The sequence below is a fragment of the Balaenoptera musculus genome, chromosome 12 (assembly GCF_009873245.2).
Source record: "Balaenoptera musculus isolate JJ_BM4_2016_0621 chromosome 12, mBalMus1.pri.v3, whole genome shotgun sequence".
Lineage (NCBI taxonomy): Eukaryota > Metazoa > Chordata > Mammalia > Artiodactyla > Balaenopteridae > Balaenoptera > Balaenoptera musculus.
In genome coordinates, this window is record NC_045796.1 from 7,398,951 (window position 1) to 7,422,444 (window position 23,494).

The 23,494-nt window shown below is 44.6% G+C and overlaps 1 protein-coding gene across 4 annotated transcripts in view; it reads left to right on the forward strand.

Annotated features, from left to right (window-relative positions):
• Nucleotides 1-733: 733 nt before the first annotated feature.
• Nucleotides 734-23,494, forward strand: part of AGPAT4 (1-acylglycerol-3-phosphate O-acyltransferase 4) — a 111,342-nt gene continuing 88,581 nt past the window's right edge. The window contains exon 1 of one of the 4 annotated variants that reach the window (XM_036871115.1): nucleotides 734-855. The gene's annotated coding sequence lies outside the window, so the exon portion shown is untranslated. Of the gene's footprint in view, nucleotides 856-1,280; nucleotides 1,532-16,663; nucleotides 16,715-23,494 lie in introns of those variants that run through there. The other 3 variants (XM_036871113.1, XM_036871114.1, XM_036871116.1) reach the window with 3 other exon arrangements.

Here is a 23,494-nt window from a genome sequence, read left to right on the forward strand (position 1 = left end):
GCTGCAAGAACTTCTTACAAACATCTTTTATAAACATGTTTACATGGTCAAATTTATTTTCCCATGAATATTAAAATAAACCATTGCCACAAATGGGTTTTCTGTTCTGGTCCTTTTTTATGCCTTAGATGTCTTTTAACTCCATTCATGCTTTTCCCTCTCTCCATCACAGACTATCAAAACGCCGCACACCCTATAGGACCCAGTCCAAACCATGTTTGCTGAATTCTGAATGCCTTTTTTTCGTTCATCATAACCGAAAAGAGCTCTTTCCATCCTCTCTATTTTCTCATGGCACGCTGTTTTTAGCACTTTTGTAGCTCTTAGTAATTCTGCAATACGGTCTAGTTATTTGTGAACATTTTATTTTTTTCCCTGTGGATTGTAAACATCTAAAGAACGGCGGTGAACACAGGAATCATATGTTAGTACTCAAATATTATTTGTGGCAATGGATCTAATAAAGAACATTTGAAGGGCATACATCTTAACTGTTTGGAGGTTGAAAGTGGTTTTTAGAAATGTTGGAGACCTGGCATTTCTGGAGGTTCAACAGCCCGCCCTCTTTTAAAATCATGAGGACTCTATTTTATTATAAAGATCTGCCCAGACCCTCTCTAACACTGCGCGTGAATGCCACGTGCATGTGCTTGCGTGCGCGCGCGCGCGCGCGCGCACGGGGAATCAACCCTGATAGCTGCTTTGCTGGGAGAAAATCCATCGACCTCCAAGCCTCTGTTTCCCAGTTCTTAACATCTCAGATCGCTGGAATTTTCAATAGTATTTTGTCGAAGGTGCTTTGGGGCTCTTCCGAGTGGAATGCAATCTCCTTTCCGCACCGCGTACCAGTGAGAGGTGAGGGGGGATTGCAGAGTGCGGGTATTTTACCAAACAAAATATGAGCCAGTTTAGGGCAATTTCCAGGTCTCAGCACAGACGGGGCTGGATCTGTCCGAGCTGAGGTTGGAGGAGCCATGTCGGCATAGGGATGCAACAGGATTCGGGAGGCGCGGCCGAAAAAGAAAGGCCACCTAGCGGGCTTTGTTTCCGATTCTGGCAGGTTCTCCGGCCAGAGATTTCAAATGTGAAGCCAGCCGAAGCACTTCCTTACACTAATTGGAAGGGGAGGGGGAGGGACTCATGTTACACCAGCTCGTATCTCCCTCCCCATAACTGCTAAATTGTAGCTTTAAAAGGAAGTGACATGGGGTGGGGAGAGACGTCAGCTGAGGACCACTTTTTTTTTTTTTTTTTTCCGAAGAGTCCACCCCATGGGTGGAGTCTCGCTTTTTCTTTCCAGTGTTGGCTGACTTACAGCTCCTATAAACTAGTGGCAATTTCTGCACCCCAGCCTGCTCCCTTTCAGTTTCTGATTTCTAAGTCCATGTGTCCAGGGCTGCCAGAAAGGAGGTATGTGCCGTTCGTGCTATTTCCAGGCGACTTCACCTCTGGGCGTGGCGGATGTTTGCGCCCCTCTCTCTATCACCCTTATTCTCTCCTGGGCTGGATTTCATTAAAACCTCTGCAAGGGGTAGGTAAGAAAGAGGAGGCGAGGAAGGCGGAGAAGGAAGTGAGGCGACAGTGGGAACGTGGAGGGGCAGCCCTGGAAGGCAGCGGGGGCTTTGCTGCCGCACAAGGACCGTTTCTTTGTGCTCAGCTGGGGGAGCGTGCCTGTCCGCGCTGTGATTTCGAGCTGCCGCGCTGGGGTTCATTTCCCCCTGCCCAGCACCCCCCGCCTCGGGTGAAAGAATTTTCTCTGCAATAGACGAAGCCGGGGAGAAGGTTCCTGTTACCGATCGGTCTCTTTTGTGTCATGCAACATGTTCTTCCGTCTCTGCCGTTTCTATGGCAACCACAAAAATACTACCCCAAGTGCAGCCCCGATATCCATTGCTTTATTTGTGATTGCTGCGCGTCGGCTGCTTTCCGCGCTGGTTCTCGCCCAGGCTGTTCAGAGGCAACCTGGCTTCGCGGCTACCCCTCCTCACCCCCGCTTTGGTTTTTCCCTATCACCGGAGGGCTGGGGGAGGGGAGTTGTCAAGGAAACGGGCATTTGTAATTACCTCTTTATTTACTGAATTTTCAGCCTATGACTTTCCTCATCATCTCTGGGAATTAGAAAAAGGAATGATTTGATGTTTATGTAAGTCTTCAGTTTCTGGTCTTTTTTGAAAACCTAAACTGTTCTCAAGACGTGATATTAATCCTGTGATCAAACTAAGTGGCGGGGGGGCGGGGAAGAGCACTTCTTTAGAGGAGGTGAGATCCTTGGAAAAAGTTGTAGAGGGTGTTTGAGAATTCACACTGACGTTATTGTCTGCCCAGGTCTGCCTAAAAGTCTGAAGGTTTAAAAGAGGGGTCTTTGCTGTAGTCTGAACTTACTTAGCACACAATCCAAGTTCAACAAGTATAAATGAGTAACAAATGGTAACTACCAGCAGGACTCTCGGTGTTTCGGGCATCTTCCTAATACGGATCAGCTGTCCACTCTCCTTAAGGTGAGGGTCCATAGACCTTCTCTTTTTTAAAACTGGTAAGAGATTAACCTAGCTGTGCTTGTTAGTCAAGCATCCTCAGTTGGGAACAAAAAAAAAAGATATAAGATAAGGAAGAAAGTGTGTGTCTGCGGTGTGTATGTGTATCTGATGTGTGTGTATGTGCGTGTGATGTGTGGTGTGTGTGTGTGTGTAGCTGGGCAGGGACACTACTGAATCTTCTAAGTATCCTCTATGGAGAGAAAAAGAGTTGATTTTCAGGAAAAATATAAAACATGAGAGAAAAAAATATCATCTACATAGTATTATTAAGCAAAGTTAAATATAATTAAAATCAAGTGACACATCTGTTGAACAGACATAGTCCAAATGGGCTTATTAGCAGGTAGGAGTCAAATTGATGCTTTTATTCAGTGCATCTGAGGAGATGTTTGACAACAGACACCATTCTTCTAATGGGCATCCTGAATTACCAAATTAGGCTTTATAGGACGGATCGATAGTAATCTCACCCTTGATTCTTAAAATTATCTGTAGTTTTGGATAAAGGTTTGTGAAGGTGGCTTAGCCTTCACAATGCCTTTCCACTATGAAGCCAAAAGCATCACTTAGAAACCTCAGAGTAACCCCTCCACAGGGAAGCAGGAAGAAGGGGTGGTTTAATGAGGTTCTGCTTGCCAAGATCTTTATCTCAACATACTGTTGTCTATGACTTATAAAACTTTTTATAGTGCAAGAGGTCTTAAGTATTTCAGATACAAAAGTTATCTAAAAAGGGGGCTAAATAGCATGGCACAAAACTAACGGGAGGTAAGTAAAGACAAGAGAACCAGTTAAAAAGTCATAAAACACAGAAAAGTGTCATTAAAAAATATGACTATTGTTTTGGAAAGCACATGTTAGTACATATAAACAGTTGTAGGTTTATAGGTTTGTGATGTTTGCAAAGTGTGGAAACTAGTCAGACTAAGTTACTGTTTTTCCAGCCTGAGATGGTCCTCAAGGATGTAGACTTGACTACATGACCCATCTGTGGAGCAGATGGAAAGTGTGGAAGTCAAGTGTGTGGTGCGAATACTCTTGAGTTTCCACATCTAGGAGTTTCACAGCAAAAAGCCATGTAAGATGGAGTTCAAAGGAAAAGTAGCAAGAATTGTTTGGAATTTCAGCCAAAAAAAGGGAAATCACTGTCCTATGATCGGACCCTGAGTAGAAGTTAAAAACATAATGAACAGTCTTGAGCCGGGGAGGGTCAGTGGAGCTATAGATGCAAAGCAAATTCTGGGTCCAGTGAAAGAGGCTGGATGGAGGTGATGCTGAGGAAATAACTGGTGAAGCTGGAGTCAGTCACCATCGTGTTGGGATTTCATGGCTCTGAACCGTGTGCTGTCAAGTTTGTGAAGAAAACAGAAGTGGTGGTCTGTGCTCTCAAGTTTAAAATCCTCCAAACAGGGGTGACAAAGTGTGTAGATGGGCACAGAGCTGGAGAGAAGGAGGCAGGGCAAGAGGGAAATGAGAAGCGAGATGCCGTGAGTCTGGGAAGAAGTAGAGGATGGTGACATTGAAGGTTTGAAGGGGAGGGGACAGACGATTCAAGGGGAAGAGGCAAAGGTGTCTCAGGTAACAGGGACGGATGGTGAGAGATGGGTCCTGGTTCATGGTTCTTGTCCAAAGCAGGAAGAAGTCCATCTTTAGTATGGAAATAGCCCAGGAGCAGTCTGTGCTGGTGGAAAGAACTAGTAGGGATTCAGGGACAGAATTTTGTTTAACCCAGAACGAGACTGGTAGAGAAGAAGGACTATGTAAGTAGGAGGCAGAATCCTTCGTAATTCAGTTATTCTTGAGTTGAAGCTCTAAGAACTGCAATCAGACTTAAATCAGACTTTAAACAAGTCAGAAATTTGGAAGCGGGAACTCCGCACGCACCCACAACGTCATTCTAATAATACCGACCATTGCTGTTGCTTTAAATTGTGGGGTGCTCAGATGAGCATTTGGCAGACTTACTATGTTTTGTGCAATCTGCTGTGTTCTGAAAAGGAGGTCTAGTGGGTATGGGGAGACACTGTGTTCACAGTTCTGAAAGGTTTTTGATGCCTAAATGTTCATATGTAATCACGCCGGGCTTAAAAACTATCTCACATCACCCAGAACCTGGGCAACTCTAATTCAGTAATCTTTGTCCCAGGACAGAATCCATTTGGAAAGTTTTGGAACTCGGAAATTTGGCTTCATGTATGGACCAGGGAGAATCACTGCTAAGGTTCTGGGAAAGAGGAAGCTTAAATCATGAACTTGTTCTTTTAACAGTATTTCTTGTGCGTTTATTATGTGCCGAGTGCTGTGGACACACTGTGAGCAAAACCGCATACAGTGTAAATAGCTAGTTTTCAAATATCCGAAGGGTTTTTAAGGGAGATACTGTGACTCGCTGATCTCCATTCTCTTCTAATGACTGAATAAGAGGAAATATTTTAAAACAAGAGCAATTTTTTGGTGAACGTTATCATGGAACAATCTATCTAACCTGTCTTTCTTTATTTTTCAAGACGTGTTCCACAAAGATTTTCTACTTGTGTTTGTTTTTGTTCCTCCAGTCTGGTTTGCTTTACTTCTTCCTTTCACCTTTAGTCCTACCTTTCAGTCACCATTCATTCATTCATTCATATATCATCCATCCACCCATTTACTCATTCACTCAACAAATGATATCAGTATCATGTGTCAGGTACTATATATTATGGATATAGCAATAAATGGGAAACTAGTTCTTCCCTAAAAAAGCTCAGGAACTATCAGAGAGACAGATGTAGAAACAGCCCCTTAAACCAGGGCGTATTGTTCTTTTTTTTTTTTTTTTAATTAAACTATAGTTGATTTATAATATTGTGTTAGTTTCAGGTGTACAGCTTCAGATTCTTTTCCATTATAGGTTATACAAGGTATTGAACATAGTTCCATGTACTATGCAGGAAATCCTTGTTTATCTGTTTTATATATAGTTGTGTGTATCTATTAATCCCGTGTTTAAAATTTTTTCCTCCCCCTCCCCTTTCCCTTTTGGTAACCATAAATTTGTTTTCTATGTCTGTGAATCTGTTTCTGTTTTGTAAATAAGTTAATTTTTATTATTTTTTTAGATTCCACAAATCAGTGATGTCATATAATGCTTGTCTTTCTCTGCCTGACTTACTTCACTTAGTATGATAATCTCTAGGTCCGTCTGTTTTGCTGCAAATGGCAATATTTCACTCTTTTGAATGGCTGAGTAATATTCCACTGTGTAATATACAGGGGTAATTGTTTTTGATTGAAGCATCTGTTGGCTAATGGCACCAGATGCTTCTTTCATTGAACCATTTTATACATAGATTGTTCTGGGCAGAGAGGGAGAGAGTGCTTAGCAGTTGACTGTTCATCTTATAACTTTCTTGTCTCTTCCTTCATTGGTTGAGCTTATGTTTGATGTCAGTAAACATTTGTTGATTAACCATATGGAAAAAGTGAGGTTTTGACCCTGGGGACACAGAGGCACAGAGGGTAGAAGGCGTGTAAATTCTCTTCCTGAAAAATACAAACTGAGTGAGATAATCTCTCAAAGTTCCCTCAGAGTGAGTTACCTATAGACTCTGTGGGACTATAGGTCCCTCCAGATGGACTCAAAATATAACATTTTAAAAAGACAGACTCCCAACTGCATCCAAATTATATGCCCATTGGTTTACTAGATAATCCTCTTGCCATTAGATTTCCCATAAGATGTTGCAAGTCTATGTCTTGTTCCACAAAAGCAAGTGGGTTTCAACACTTTAAATCTAAATACCCCAAATAAATAATGTTAAAACCTTGTTGCAACACTTCCTGTTTGTATTTCCTGCTGTCATGCAGCTCCTCTCAGCAGGACTGTCTGACCGCACGTGATTTCTACCTTCAGCAGGAAATTATATGGGCAACCTAACCAAGTTCATCCGGAATGCCCCGCCTCCGGTGCCCGCCTGACCTTCAGAGAAAAAACGTTTAGCAAATTCCCCCTCTTCTTTGTTTTTTTTTTTTTTTTTAAACATCTTTATTGAAGTATAATTGCTTTACAATGGTGTGTTAGTTTCTGCTTTATAACAAAGTGAATCAGTTATACATATACATATGTTCCCATATCTCTTCCCTCTTGCATCTCCCTCCCTCCCACCCTCCCTATCCCACCCCTCTAGGTGGTCACAAAGCACCGAGCTGATCTCCCTGTGCTATGCGGCTGCTTCCCACTAGCTATCTATTTTACATTTGGTAGTGTATATATGTCCATGACACTCTCTCACCCTGTCACATCTCACCCCTCCCCCTCCCCATACCCTCAAGTCCATTCTCTAGTAGGTCTGTGTCTTTATTCCCATCTTGCCACTAGGTTCTTCATGACCTTTTTTGTTTTCCCTTAGATTCCATATATATGTGTTAGCATACAGTATTTGTTTTTCTCTTTCTGACTTACTTCACTCTGTATGACAGATTCTAACTCCATCCACCTCATTACAAATACCTCCATTTCATTTCTTTTTATGGCTGAGTAATATTCCATTGTATATACGTGCCACATCTTCTTTATCCATTCATCTGTCAATGGACACTTAGGTTGCTTCCATGTCCTGGCTATTGTAAATAGAGCTGCAATGAACATTTTGGTACATGACTCTTTTTGAATTATGGTTTTCTCAGGGTATATACCCAGTAGTGGGATTGCTGGGTCGTATGGTAGTGTTATTTTGATTGTGGATGAGATCAGCTTCTCCCTTCAGCAGGAAGTTGTTTCAATCTCTCCCCTCTGACCTTGGGTCACACATGATGGCTATTTCATGGTCATTTCTATGTAGGATCCAACAAGAGAAGAGGCACATTGTGTACTTCATGGTAGTTTGAAACCGGACACTGAAATTCCTGCAGGAGATTATTCCTCAGCCTGGGGAATGACAGGTAACTTTTAGAAGCCATCAGGGACGCTGAGGTGACTGGCCAACCTGTAGGATATATATGAGAATGATAGCAGCCCACCTGTGCTGAGGGCACCCTATGGGCAAGTCTATTACACAGACCTCACATTTATTCATTCCCTTTATCCTCATAACAAACGAGCAGGTTAAAACTGTTATCAATTTGCATTTTAGATAAAGAAAGTAAAGTTGAGAGAGAGTAAGTTACTCCCCTAATACCATAATAAGTAACAGAGCTGAGATTGGACCCAAGACCATGGTACCCCACCGCTGACCCCCTGTTTCCATGGTATCGTATTTATGCATCTATGCCCCGGCCAGCCCAGTGCCTGGGACATAGACACACAGTATTTCTACAGTTGTGAACAGCTCTCTACCGTATCTCATCCCTTGCATGCCTTCCATCCTACGTTTTAGGAGCTTCAGAAATTTTGGAAGAGAGAGTAGTATTTTAGAACTTGGGCGGGTGTGGGGGGGGAACTAATAGCCATACTTCTAAGACAAACTACTCTAATAGTTTTCAGGGGGCTTTATTATTTTGTTGTGGTTTAGCCAGAAAGGTGATACGGTGGGGGAAGGGAACAGGTCCTGTGATTAAAACATCTGAGTGACAGTGCAATTCATACATCAAATTAAATATGAACTGTTCGCAAAACCAATTTATAACCAAGGATTGAACTTTGCCGAGAAGTTGCTCTTAAGGATATCTGCTATTGCTGCTCTCAGTGGTTCCCAAGGCCATGGGTAGATGGAGTCAGCGTTTCTTGTCTGTTGTTGATTGTTAACAGATCAATTAGCAAGTTTAAAGGCAGAGTGTTATCTGAAAAGATACCACCAGTGCTTATCTTAGACAGACTTTGAAATGAGAATGGGAGAAATGCATTGAGTGAAGTTTGGTCTTTTTCCCATCTCTGTCAGCTCCCTCCTGAGCTGTCACCTCTCTGTGGGCAGAGGTTAACCCAGGCTGATGAAATTTTAAAGAGTCTGTCCATACCTAGCACTTCTTCCCAGGATGCTGCAGCCGTCAACACACAATCAATGCCATCATCTGAAACCTCCCCTTTCCTCTCTCCTTTGCTGTGGGGCAGGGTAGGTTGAAAGGAGACGTGGTGGGTAGCTTCCTTCCCAAATGTGTGTCACCCTTTGGGCCTGTCTCCCAGATCTCTGGCCTCTGCTGTCTTGACATTCTTCCTCTATCCCGTTCATTCTTCCTAAAAGTCACTCTTTCCAGATGCTATTACATTATAGACAATTCTCTACAGTTCTAGCCTCATGACTGCACTGGGGGCTTCTCATGAAAGTTTCTAGCACAGAGCAGCACGCCTGGCACTGAATGGGTGCCGTAGCCTAGACAAAAAAAAAGTGGGCACAAGAGATCCAGGGTCAGATATGCCTGACCTGATGCCTTCCAGCCAGGTCCTCCCAGGGTGACATTCCTTTAGGGCAAGTTTTTGTTTTTTTGAATTTTATTTTATTTATTTTTTTATACAGCAGGTTCTTATTAGCCATCAGTTTTATACACATCAGTGTATACATGTCAATCCCAATCTCCCAGTTCATCCCCACCCCCCACCCCCCCCCCCACCCCCGCCCCGGCCCCCCGTAGGGCAAGTTCTTAATCTCAGCACTGTTGACATTTTGGGCCAGATAAGTCTTTGTTGTGGGGCCATCCTGTACGTTCCTGGCCTCCATCGTCTACATGCCACCACCACCCCAATTGTGACAGCCAAAAATGCCCCAGACTCTGCCAAATGTCCCCTGGAAGGGCGAAGTCACCTGCACTTGAGAACCACTGCTTTAGGGAATTGCCACGTCTGAGCTCACGTGGTCGGCTCCCCCATCCAAGCAAACGCGTCCCTCAGGATTAACCTGTACTCCCCAGGTTTACAGACATGAGTCCAAACCAAAGGTGCAATTCATTCACTGAAATTAATAAATAGATAGGAATTGGAAAATAATAATAAAATAACTGAAAGGCAGACCTGTAACTGGAATGTATTCAAAGTTTAGTGCCCTTTCTCTGGCAAACCTGCTGCAGTCACCTTGTAACCCGAGGCTGCAGGGAGGGAGCTGGGCGGGGCTGGGTGGGTGGACAGTATCTCAGAACTCTGTTTAGGGAGACCCTGCCCATGGGCCTGGCCGGGCACGATGGATTAACATATCTATAGAAAGATTGAGAGCTGCTTGGCATAACTGACGTCACCTTTGCTGGGATTTGCTGATTTACCCCATTTCCTGGGTCTACACAGGGAACCACGTGCTCCATGCCCAGGTCTCACTAGTAATCGCTTGTCTCGGAGCACAGACCTCCAGCTGTGGTGGGTGTTTCCAGCCTCTCCCTCCTTCTGGTCTCTGGTCTCCAGCGCTTCCCACTGGGTTGGAGGGCAGCTTCCCTGTCCGTCCTGGACCCCCCTGCTTCAGGTAAGGCCCGCTCCCCAGCCCCATGCCTGGGGCTCACGTGGTGTCTAGTCTCTGCCCTGTCCCTTCTTTTTGTCTGCCCTTCTCCCTCCTCCCTTCCAGGACCTGAAAGATGGGAGTGAGTGGGGTGAGTCTGTTATTCCCACGCCCCACACAATTCCAGAATCTTCTTACAGCGTTTCTGAATCCTTGTGTCCAGCCTATTATTGGCTGGGCACTGAGGGTACACGGATGAGCCAGACAGGGTCACTGCCTGGAGGACAGGACAGAAACCTAAGTGGATCATTTTAACACGCTGGTGGGAGAGTGCAGAGCGCTGTGGGAGCATAGAAAGGGGAGCCCCTGATCCCCCATCCAGTCTGGGGCTTCAGAAGTGCTTCCTAGAAGCGGGGTGCTAATGCTGGGGTGCTCTGTTTACAGAGGGGCAGGATGTGAATCAGGAAGTGATCAGAGACGAGAGTGTGCCAGGTGGTGAAGGGGCCTGGACGGCAGGGACAGTGAGGTGGGGGACACCCCGTTCCTTGGACCCTGTGAACTGATCTGGCTGTCATCGTAGGCAGGGAGAGCCCCGTCAGGCTGGTGCCTTGGTCCAGGAGACCAAGGTGGAGGCCAGGCCTGGGAGGACGTTGCAGAAAGAGCCAGGCTGAGAACTCCAGGAGATGGAACCCCAGGATTTTGTAATGGGTTGTACATAGGGCCTCTTTGATGCTCTGGGATAGTAAATACAGAAAGAAACCTTTCCTGTAATACTCTTCCCAAAGGGTCACCTCTATTATGCTTTGTAATGTAGTCATTTATGCACTTTAATAATATCAACCCCCCTTATTCAGCATTTACTACTGTGTTGTGTGCTCTGCGGGGCCGATCCCATTTTGTCCTTATCCAGCCTTGTGGGTTGTGAATTCTTTTCTCTAGACTGACTTGAAACTGAGGCATAGAGTGGTTAGCTAGCTTTCCTGAGTCACAGAGCTAGCAATACCTGTGGGTGGAGCAGAGACTGTGACTTTTGATCAAAGAAAGAATTATAAAAGCATCTTATTTACTTATATAATGTATTCTTTCCCACAGTTTCCCTGGATCTTCTTTTAGGGGGAAAGGATTTCCATAGCTTCAAAATGTGCAGAAATTCATCTTAACCTCCCAAATCATGCGGAAGTTTAAGAAGTTACTTAAGACCAAACAATATAATGAAAGTTTCATGGTGTCTCTAAAATCCTCATTTGACCTCCATTCCTAGAGGAATAATAGAGTTAACATTTAAGGGAAACAGAGAGAGAGGACCACAGAGATATTTTAGGTGTGCCTGATTATTTTAATTATTTATGTTGGTTCCAATTTTAGCCAGATTGGCACTTCCTCCTTTCTCCCACTGGTTCTGTCTTCTGAAACGGCTGAACTGTGATTTGTCTTTAAGACAGTCTGGTTTAAAAAGCTTCCCTCTGGCCTGACTCCCCAGAGGAGACGTGCCTTCTGTGCTTTGCAAGGCTGGGAGCTCGCTGTGTCCTGTGGGTGCTGGGCGGGCCCTGAGCTGCGATTTCCTAATGAGCACGTGACATAACCTTGCCTGCTTCTCTGGGCAGGGAGAGGATTCTCCTGGCGGTCAAGGTGTCCTGCCCTTGTCAAAGGCCACAGGAACGTTTCATTAATGAGAGTCCGGAGACTACCAGGCCCCCTTCTCTAGCCGCTCTCTGCTGTGCCTAGTAGACTGGCAGCCTTTAGGACCACAGCGAGCAGCGTGGCATAAGGGGGAACAGGGCTGTGCCACGGAGCCTGGCTTCGGCCCCAGCTGTGGCCACCTGCTTACTCTCTGTGGGACCTTGGGCTCCTTGAAACCAGGGACTGTCTTAGTCTGTGCTGTCCCCTGGCACTGGCAAGTGGCCTGGCACATCCTGGGTCCTCGTTTCCTGATCCCACTAAGGAGGAGTCCAGGGTGGATGGAAATTCTTCAGCCACCTCATCCTGGGGCCATCTGGGGCATGTGCCAGCTGCAGGGTAAACTGGGCCCAGCTCACTCAAGCATCAGTTTTGCCAGAAGATCCAAGGGAAAAGAATTTTTAAAAAGAAAACAAACATGGACATGCCATGACATAACGCAAAATTTACATGAACTTTTAAGACAATACAGCAGACTTTTCAGGCCCGGTTGTTTGGATGGCTTTAGGCCATAGCTCCAGACCCTTCACAGTTGGTTTCCTCTGCTGAAGGGAATATTTCTGTGGACATTTTTGAGAAGAAAACACTGAGCTGGATAATCTCTAGCTGACTGTGGGAAGGAACAGTCCTTTCCCTTCCCCTGCTTCCTACTCTCTCCAGTGGTGAGTCTTGGGGATGGGATGGGATGGGGCCGGGCCTGAGTAATCCCTGAGAATTTACCCACCTTGACTGTTTTCTTCTCTGTGTCTATCTGCTCCTGAAGGTCTAACTGATGGAAGGTTGCTTGGATCTTGCCCTTTCCGTCTCTGGTCACCCACCTTTTGTGCCCTCCCTCCCTTGATAATGGAGTAATAGCTTCTCTGGATGAGCCCGCCCCTTGTTCTTTTCTTTCTGGTCTCTTCCTCTCCCAGTACCTTGACTATCTCTTGGACAAGGAGTCAACTCTTATTGTTGGCTGATATCTGTTATCTTATCGTCTCGGGGTGAGTTATCTCCCTGTTCTCATAAAACCTTCCTGCATGGGGTTATCTTTTGAAACCTGACCCAAACAGTCAGGCAGGTGAAATTTGCCAATTCAGATACTAGCAAGCTATCGTAAAGGTACCCCTCACTCGAAGGGTCTCACATTCTCCAGAATAACCTCACCCAAACCTCCTGCGTGAAATGAAAAGCTTGGATAGAGCTCATTGTAAGAGATGGAAAGAGAGCCCAATACCTAACTACCCCAATAAACCACTTTTTTTTTTTTCCTTTACAGTAAGACGTTGGAGGAAAAAAAATCTGAGCTATGGACTTTGCCCAGGCACAAGCAAACCAAGTGTTTTTTTTAATGTATTAGAGAATAATAAGGAAGAAGGGTGGGCCTCTTGTGTGTGTGTGTGTGTGTGTGTGTGTACATGCTCTTTTTAAAATCATGTTATTAAGTGCATATATGAAGTGTCACTTGACCCAACATTTCATAATAATCTTTTTTTTTACTTTTTGGCCACGCCCCTCGGCATGTGGGATCTTAGTTCCCCAACCAGGGATTGAATCCGTGCTCCCTGCGTTGGAAGTGTGGAGTCTTAACCACTGGACTGCCAGGGAAGTCCCCATAGTAATCATTTGAAAATGGAAATAGTGCTGTCAGATTATCAAGGTGCTATGGGGTCTGTGCATTAGAAGTACTACCATCTATTCCAGGGAAATTCACATTAGAATATTTGTGTGACACAGGCGATGGGATTGGCATTCTGGGGGGAAAGTGGAGAAGAGGTACTCTCTGACCACAGGGAGTTTATCTAATTCAGATTAAACCAAAAGTCTGCTGAAACATATCCCATTTAAGAGATGGTAACATATCCAGCCATGTGGAACGCAGCCCCAGATCTGAAGTATAAAGTGAGAAACATTGTCAAAAGCCTGTGTACTTCATTAGGCTTAATCTGATTTTTCCAGAAACCTACTTAGCACGCAAAACACTGAAATGACTGGCTTAACAAGCTTGGTTCTCTGTTTTCCTGGGTAAATGGTAGAAAAGCAGCAATTGATGGCAGGGCAGGAAAAGAAACAACGGGGAACTAAAAAGATGACTACTGGTTGAGACTCACTGATGAACAGCAGAGCCATGGTCCTGAGCTGCCCGTGTTGTCCCCAGTGGACTTCATTTCCTAAGGCAGGAGAGTCCAGGTGACACTGGAAAGATTGTCACCAAAACAAAAGTTCTGTCAGTTTTACCTTTTGGCAACTTTAGTTACACATTTTAGCTTTCCAGAAAGTTCCTTCATTCAGAACATGTCTCTGGCTGACCCAGGTGAGGGAGGAGATTGCTGTAGTGGGGGTCACGGTGGCCTGCAGGCTCCTCCCGGCTTGGCCCTCATTTCAGAAGCTGCACTCTGAGCTGGCCTTCCAAGCACGAAGTGGAGTCTTTGACATTAAAACAGAAGCAGGAGGGGGTTTAATCAAAGGCAGGAGGAGTGAGCCGACGTGGAGCTGCCGGTGGAGGCCTTGGTGACCTGTGCAAACACTTGGTCTTTAACGCAGAGTCAGGGGACCAGCCACGGCTCCTGTGAAGGGAGGAAGCGGCTGCTGTGGCGAAGGGGCCGCGTCTCACTCCCTGAGTCCAGGGCTCGGTGGCAGCGTCTCGGCTGCGGGCTCAGCCTGCCTCTTCGTTAGAATCACCTGCCTTGGACCGGCTGGTCAAGTCACTGGTTCCTCGTTTTTGCTTTTAAGTTTTCTAGGTGTTTCCAATGGGCTGGGAGAACTTGGACCACTGATGGAAGGCAGGTGACTAGTAGGAAAGTGATGGGACAAAAGGAAAGCCAGAGCCATGACAAAGGCGGTGGTGATAGTGATGGTGATGGTGATGGTGACGGTGATGGTGATGATGATGGTGATGGTGACGATGATGGTGATGATGGTGATGATGGTGATGGTGACGATGATGGTGATGATGATGGTGATGGTGATGATAACGGTGATGGTGATGATGACGGTGATGGTGACAGTGATGGTGATGATGGTGATGACGGTGATGGTGATGATGATGGTGATGGTGACAATGATGGTGATGATGGTGATGATGACGGTGATGGTGACGATGACGGTGATGGTGACGGTGACGATGACGGTGACGGTGACGACGGTGACGATGATGGTGATGATGATGGTGACAATGATGGTGATGATGATGGTGATGGTGATGATGGTGATAGTGACAATGATGGTGACGATGATGGTGACGATGACGGTGATGGTGATGATGGTGATGGTGACAATGATGGTGACGATGATGGTGATGATGACGGTGATGTTGACGGTGATGGTGATGACGGTGATGGTGATGACGGTGACTGTGACGGTGACGATGACGGTGATGGTGATGATGATGGTGACGATGACGGTGACGATGACGGTGATGACGATGGTGATGGTGACGATGATGGTGACGGTGATGGTGACGATGATGGTGATGATGACGGTGATGATGATGGTGATGGTGACGGTGATGGTGACGATGACGGTGGTGATGATGGTGATGAGGATGGTGAAGATGATGCCACATTTAAGATTACCATGTACCAGGCAGGGCTCTAGAAACAACTAATCCTCACCACAACCCCATGATGTAGGAACTATTACTGTCTCCAGTTTACAAGTGAAGGAACTGAGGTTAAGTAATTTGCCCAGGGTCAAGTAGCTGATAAAGGCAAACCAGCTCTTGGCTCCTGAGCCCCTGCTCAGGCGTGAAGGTTGCTACCTTTACACTATGGAGCCCTTCAGATACTCAGCATTCAAGGTCCCCTATTATAAGAAGGCAGCAAGAAGCCACAGGCCTCCTTCGTAACTAAAGACAAAGACATGAAGAGGATAAAGCCAGTGGCAGGGAAACCCCTTCTCGATTTTGTTTTATTTTTCCCAACATTCTTGGATTTTACTTTAATGATGTGGTGGAGTGTTAGGGTAGAAAGAGTCTGGAAGTTTCTGTCATCTCTGACCAACATATATTTCTAGAAAAGAGGTAGAGTTAATTAAATTACTGAGTTTTCCCACATCAAATACAGCTTGGAACATTACATTATTAGCTGGATTTAGGGAAAGTAAGATATCCCACCTGCCTGTTTGCTTTGTTTATGATGATGCCCTGATCCGGGCACAGGACAGCAGCCACGTTCCACTGACATGGTCGTCAAGTCACTAATACACCACAAGCTGGGCATTTCTCCGCAACATGTGCTGGACGTGACTGACTGTTCAAGTCGTTCATATTATGAATATTTATTAACTGCCTGTCGAGGCCAGGTCCCTGCTGGACTCTGGATACCAAATGAGAAACACTCTAGTGCCTAAGGAGTTCAGGCTTGTGGGAAGGCAGACATACACAGGAAGGGAAGCATCATTTACGGATGTTATGTGGCCTTGGTACTGTGCTGAGCCTTTCACATCGTTAGCCCAGGCAGTAAGTAATCACTACTGCACGTGGTTAAGTTCTGTAATGGTGAACGTAGCAGTGAGGATAGAAGGGGCTGTGACAAGGCTGGGAAGGGTGCATCTAACTGCTCCGGAGGAGGCCGCCGGATGGTACAGGCGAGGGCAGCTTTGTTTGTTGGTTGGTTTTGGGCCGCGCCGCGTGCCATGTGGGATCTTAGCTCCCCGACCAGGGATCGAACCCACACCCCCTGCATTGGAAGCGCAAAGTCTTAACCACTGGACCGCCAGGGAAGTCCAGCTAGGGCAGGTTTTGAAGGATGAGCACACATTGGGCAAGTCAGTGATGAGAGGGAGGGGGAGGGGGAGAGGAGGGCATCAGGCAGATGGGACAGAAGACATAGGGGCTCAGAAGCATGAAAGTGAACTCTGTTCAGAAGATTCCAAGAGCTGGGGGTGGTGCCCTCCTGCACGAAGCCTGTCCCGACCTCACCAGGTACCTTCATCTCGCTTTTTATTCTGAAGACACGCTCTGCCTTCCAGGAGAGTAGCTCCTAGCCTTCAGCTTTACAATTTGAATTTTCTTACCGTCTGTCCCACAGCATAGAAATCTCCTGAGGACATTCGGTGTCTCCACTCCCCAGGATGGTGCCTCAGTAAATATTTGTTCAAGGAGTGAAAGGCATCCTCTGAGAAGGGGGCTAAGAGAAATAGACACTTAGGTGGGAGTGGCTGCCATCCGCAAGGCTTTAGTGCTTTGAGGTCCGTCACTGTGCTTCTTGTTTCTTTTCTTTCTTTCTTTCTATTTATTTATTTATTTGTGGCTGCATTGTGTCTTCGTTGCTGCGCGCAGGCTTTCTCTAGTTGCGGCGAGCGGGGGCTACTACTTCGTTGCGGTTCACGGGCTTCTCATTGCGGTGGCTTCTCGTTGCGGAGCACCAGCTCTAGGCGCATGAGCTTCGGTAGTTGCAGCACGTGGGCTCAGTAGCTGTGGCGCGTGGGCTTCAGTAGTTGTGGTGCACGGGCTTAGTTGTTCTGTGGCATGTGGGATATTCCCGGACCAGGGATTGAACCCATGTCCCCTGCATTGGCAGGCGGATTCTTAACCCCTGTGCTTCCAGGGAAGTCCCTGTCACCGTGTTTCATGGGTCGGTAGTGTGTTCCATTGTTTTGCTGAGCTGTGATCCATTGTATGGATAAACCACGTCTTATTTACTTGCTTAACTGGTAATGGACATTTGGATGGTTTTCAGCTTCCATGTGAATTTAAATTTACTACTTTTATTCCTGATCCAAAGCACAGATTAGAAATAAGTCCCGTTTTCCTTGTCACTTTATCCCTATCCCAGCATCCCATTTGGGGGACACGAATTTCCATAGCAAGAGTTTAGAGGAAAACTGGGGCAACTGCCCCGACCCCTCCCTGGCCACAGGGGCTCAGTGACACTAGCGCAGCGAATGTTTTGAATTTGATGCAGGAGGTTGATCAAATTCACCACTCTGACTTTGGGAAAAGAGAAAGTCTTCTGGAGCTAAAATTGGAGGCCAGGGACATAAATTATTGATTTCTGTCTTCTTGCTTTGTTTGCCTTCCACCATCCAGAAAATGTGAAGACTTCGATGTTGACAGACTGATGGATCCATTTCTTTTCCTTCAATTACTTATCTCCCCACTGATTTCATTAACCCACTTTTGGCAATTCTCCAGACTTCATTCACGAACTCTTTCCGTAATGTCTGCTGTGGTGGTCGGGGGTGGGGGTGCGTGCTAGCTCCTGGGGGGACCGTGTGAGCCCCCAGACACCACACCTGCCTCATGGAGCTCTGCTCCGGGGAAGCTTTGTCAGCGTCTGCTCTGCTTGGCATTAAAGGGCAGCTGATCTTATAGCTCTAAGTAGCATTTCTTCTGCATATTTGAGCCTTGAAATTTCATCCGAATTTAATCATGGTGAGTCTGCTATAGCAAATACGGTCTACTTCCAACTTGAGTGGGTTTGACCAGAAGCAGAGTATTCAGTCTCAGGTATTCAGAGCAGCCTTGCATGAAGGGGAAAACACCTTTGATCCACTGAAGATTTCCTCTGGATCTTAAGCCAAAGCCTAGATTGTGGCAATAGCTGCTGTTGGCATGAGTGTCTGGGGGTGAGTTCCCTCTCCTCTTTGAGGCTGCCTCGAAAACTCAGAGGTGGTGAAAATCCTTCCAGCCTTTCCCACAGGCTATACTCAGGATCAGAGGTGAGGTCCCCTCCTACCTTATTTGTGGCCCAGCCTCACAGAAGTCATGCCAGTGTCAGAAGACCCGCTCTACACCCCGACAGCGTTCAGGCTGGCACCAACGTTGCATCAGCAGACCTGGGCCCCAACATCTTGCTCTGTTCCCTGGGTGAGGGGAGAGCCCCTTTTTCCTGCAGGCTGGAACTCCCCTCGGCCTCATTCACTCCTTCATTCAAACAGTGCCAGGACATGTGCAGTTCTATCACGTGTGGACTGAGAGGTGACTCTGCTTAGGTTTTGTCTTCTGTAGGGCCAGGAGTTTGCTTTGTGTTTTTAAACAACTATGAGACACAATTCACATGCCATAAAGTTCACCCATTTTAAGTGTACAATCAGTGGCTTGTAATATATTGTAATATACGCAGCATTGTGCAACCATCACCACCACTATCTACTTTTAGAACATTTTCATCACCTCAGAAAGAAACCCCTTACCCATGGGCATTTCCCATCCCCCCTGCCCTCTGGCCCTGGGCAATCACTAGGCTACTTTTTGTCTCTAGATTTGCCTATTTTGGTCATTTTGTATAAACAGAATCATACAATGTGTGGTCTTCTTTAACTGGTTTCTTTCACTTAGTGTAATGTTTTTGAAGTTCATCCATGTTGTAGCATGTATCAGTAATTCATTCTTTTTTGTGGCTGAATAATATTCCACTGTGGGGCTATCCATGGGTCAGTTTTTTGTTTATCCATGTGTCAGTTGATAGACTTTGGGGCTGTTTCCATCTTTTAGCTATTATGAATAATGCTGCTGTAAACGTTCGTGTACAGGGTTTTGTGAGGACTTATTGTTTTCATTTCTTTTGGGTAGACACCTACGAGTGTTCATTTCTGGGTCATACATATGACAGATCTGTTTAATATCTGAGGAACTAGAGCTAGGTGTTTTTCATTCACTTCTTTCTCCAAGTCTCCTCTGAGGAAGCATAATACTTTGCATAAACGTCTCAGATTTTCAAATCCAATACCCTTTGGTATTCAGACCTATATCAAAATGTTGTTATAGAATTAATGCAGGAGAATTTGATCTGTGAGATACCACAGGAAAGGAATGAAGAAGTGACTGTCAGAAGGGTTGTTGGTTCAGCTCATATAGCGGTGATTTTATTGGGTTTTATCAGGGAACCAAGGCTGTGTCCCTTTCAACCTAGGGTATTCTTGGACTGGAAATGCTGTGCAGGTTAGCTGGCTCTGTACCGCCCGCGGAACAGTACAAATGGTTTGCCGCGTGTGTGCAGCAGTTGGTGCTTTTTCTTAACAGTTTTCGGGCACTAGCTTTTTTGAGTCCAGGCGTTGTATTTCCAGAGCTCTCCACTCTGCCAGGATTTGCTTTCTTAGAAACCAGGAAGGAAGTCGTGTGAAGAGCGTTATCTGAAACCAAAAAGCACTTGCTTTTAGTACTGAATCCATTTTTTTTGTTCTGTCATTTGAGTCTGTATTTACTCATCTCTAAGAATTAAATTACCGTTAGAATGAAGCTTAGATCAAGGACTAAGGAGTAAATCTCCCGGCGGTAAACCATTGGCTAACGAATACTTCTTTCCTTGGGAAGGAACAGTTGAAATGGTACCCGAGGTTTTGTAAGAACGTACTTTTTCCCATATTCCTCAATACTTAGTTATTTCTCACTGTGTACAGAGCAGGGACAGAGATGTAAAGAACATAATCGTGAAAAAAGGTAACCAGTGGATTATATATTTATAAGTCACTTTAAAATTTTTTGGTATTTCAAGTCAGTTGTCTTATTTTTCACCCTCAATAGTTTTGTGAGGTAGGCTGATGGAAATAATAAAGAGGAAACTGAGACTCAGAGAAGGTATGGGACCAGTTTAGTGACCAAACTAAACAAGTCATAGAACTTCCCTAAGCCTCCATTTCCTTATCTGTAACATGGGTACACTAATAAATCAGAGAGCAATATCAAGCAATATATGTTAACACACATAAGTAATCTGAAAAATGTAGTGTAAAAATTTGAGCTTTTTTTTTAACTTAAATATATTACCAGAGTGGTAAATACTCTTGGTTGAATAATTAAAATATACAGGGAAGCATAAAGAAGAAAAGTATTATAACCCAGGGGTCCCCAACCCACCCACCCCCACCCCACCCTGGCCACGGACCAGTATTGGTCATGGCCTGTTAGGAACGGGGCCACACAGCAGGAGGCAAGTGGCAGGCAAACGAAGCTTCATCTGTATTTACAGCCACTGCCCGTCGCTCACATTACCACCTGAGCTCCATCTCCTGTCACCATTATAGTGAGTTGTATAATTATTTCATCATATATTACAATATAGTAAATACAATATTTCTGTTATACAATATAATAGTAGAAATTACAATAAATGTAATGTGCTTGAATCATCCCGAAACCATCCCCCCCCCCAATACATGGAAAAATTGTCTTCCACGAAACCAGTGCCTGGTGCCAAAAGAGTTGGGGATCGCTGCTCTAACCCAAGACATCTTCCGAGTGTGTTAAATTTTGAAAAGAAATTTGTTACTATCTAGTGAAGCTGGAGGATGTCACGTCAGAATGATGCAGCAATTCCAGTGATCATTAGTGCACTATCTATAATAGAGGAAAAAAGTGGAAGTACTCTAAATGTCCATCAGTATGGTAATAGATTAATTTCTGGTGTAGCCATACAAAAGAATACTCTTCCAAAATTAAAACAACTAAACTAGATGCATAAAATTTCAAAAATTTAGTGTTGAGTGTAGAAAGGAAATCCCAAAAGGATTCAAATATTATTTACACACATCTTTACAACATAAAAAGTATATGTTGTTTGTGAATACATATACAGTAAAAGAACAAAAACATTGAAGGAAACACACCAATTTCAAGCTCAAATAGCAAAAGTGGCTTCAATATCTATATATTTTATTTCCTAATAAAACGAAGTAAATGTGACTAGATATCAATGTGGTAAAATGTTTTGTGTATTTTAAATATTTTTGATATTAAAAAAAAAGTTTGACTTACCAACCAACTACTTCCTAAGCATAGAGATGCACTGGGTTTTTTTTTTTTTTTTTTTGGCTTTAAGATTTGGCTCATCTGGTGCATGTTTTTGTTGACTTTGTATATTGTAAACCTATTTTTGTCACTAAATATATTTCCTCATTGTTCTTCCTGGCTCTCCCAAGACTTTCTGTTCCAATTGAATTATTTTCTCAGAGAAATTTTTAGAAGAAGTAAATGCTGGGGCTTCCTGTTAATATCTTATCATTATTTTTTACTTATTCATTTGTAATTGTTCATAATTATTTCTAGTTCGTTTATGATATATTTGTTCTTTGACACTGGAGGAGCTCATAACCTAAAAGCAGAGGCAAAATTAAAGTCTGGTTTAGTCAACACACAAAGAATCCATTAGGAGTTAGGAACTCCTCAAAGTTTGGGAATTCACATTGTAGCTTTTATATACTATTACGAAAAATACCAATTAAACAAGTGTCTGGCTTGGAAAGGATTCTCTCGTCCCTGTTTCCAGACCTCAGGCATTGGCTGCTGTTCACAACTCCCTTCATTTTCCCCGTGCCCTGGGCCTCCGTTCATTTTCCCCGTGTCCTGGGCCTCCGTTCATTTTCCCCGTGTCCTGGGCCTCCGTTCATTTTCCCCGTGCCCTGGGCCTCCCTTCATTTTCCCCGTGCCCTGGGCCTCCCTTCATTTTCCCCGTGCCCTGGGCCTCCCTTCATTTTCCCCGTGCCCTGGGCCTCCCTTCATTTTCCCCGTGCCCTGGGCCTCCCTTCATTTTCCCCGTGCCCTGGGCCTCCCTTCATTTTCCCTGTGTCCTAGGCCTCCCTTCAGTGTGTCTGTGTCTCAGGCCTCCCCTCAGTGTCCCTGTGTTCTAGGCTGTTGGTCCCTCAGCAGAAAGTGGTCCAGGGGCCTCGTGAGGCTTTGGCGTCCTCTCTGTTCCTGCGGAATTCTTGTTCTGGGTTCTTGAGATGCACTGTTGAAGAAGACAGCCTAAAATTCCCTGCCTTGCTATGGCTTCCATTCCCTAATCACACATTGGTAAGGAATCCCTTTTAAAAACATGAGGTACTTTTCCTGTCTGCTTTTCTTTTTTCTCCTGCAGAAACCCTCCCATAGGTAGATTGGTACAACATCAGAGAATCCTTCTGGTCTTTGAATGGGAAAAATAAGGCCCAGCAAGTGGCTTCTGCATCCACCTTGGTTTCCCTCATTCCCATCTGAGATTATGTTGGCTCGAATGTAGTTCTAAGGTACAGCTTCCTGATTTCCTGCAGATCTTTAACCAGTGATTGGGGAAGGCTGTAATGCACAGTAATATTTTACTCCCTCTAAGAGAGTAAATGTCAGGTGGGCAGGAACACAAGGGACAAGGGGAAGAAAGAATGCTCAGAGCTTTGTCCCTCCCGTTGGAGGGATCGAGCTGGTCGCTGACTCTGTAGGTACCAGTTTTTCATCTGTTAAATGAGTGGTTAGTGTATTGATCTCTACAGTTCATTTCTTCTCTGTTTATTGGTATTTAATATATGATTATAGTATGAATTAATGGAGGGGGGAAAGATCTTCCAATAAACGCCTTGGATACAGCTCGTTAAATATTTGGAAATAAACCCATTTAGATTCTCGTGGAGCACCATAGCCAAAAAATAAATGTCAGATCTAAGAGTTAAGAATATATAAAATTCATCATGGAAAAAGGAGATGAAATAAGTGAATGTGTACCAGTTTTCTTCAGGACAAGAATTAAGGGTAGAAGGAAGGCCTTTCTAAGCCTAAACTTTCTGAAAGAAATCACAGCTTTTACTCCATAATAATTTAAGGCTTTAATGAGCTAAAAATACTGGAAAAATTGGTCACTCTAAATGGAATAGTTAAGATGTTACTCTATTTAATATATGAAGAGCTCGTGCAAATCAATGTACAAGAGATAAGTGGGCAGTAGTTAAAATAGACAAGTCGTGACAGAAAGCAGTAGTTTAATAAATGTTAAAAAAAATCCACTGCACTTATAACCCCCAAAATGCAGATTAAAACAGAGACACAACTTTTACTGTATGAAACGTTAATCGGGTTTTTGTTGCTTTTAGATGAGAATTCTTATTGCCGACAAACGTGGTAGAATGTGTGTTTTTGTAAATTGCTGGTAAGAACATAAATAGCTATAAACTTTTTGGAAATCAATTTGGCAAAAGTCACTACATGCCTTAAAATGTTTGTTCCTTGAACCCAGAAATCCTGCATGTGGGAATTTATTCTAAAGATATTACCCAAAATTAAGG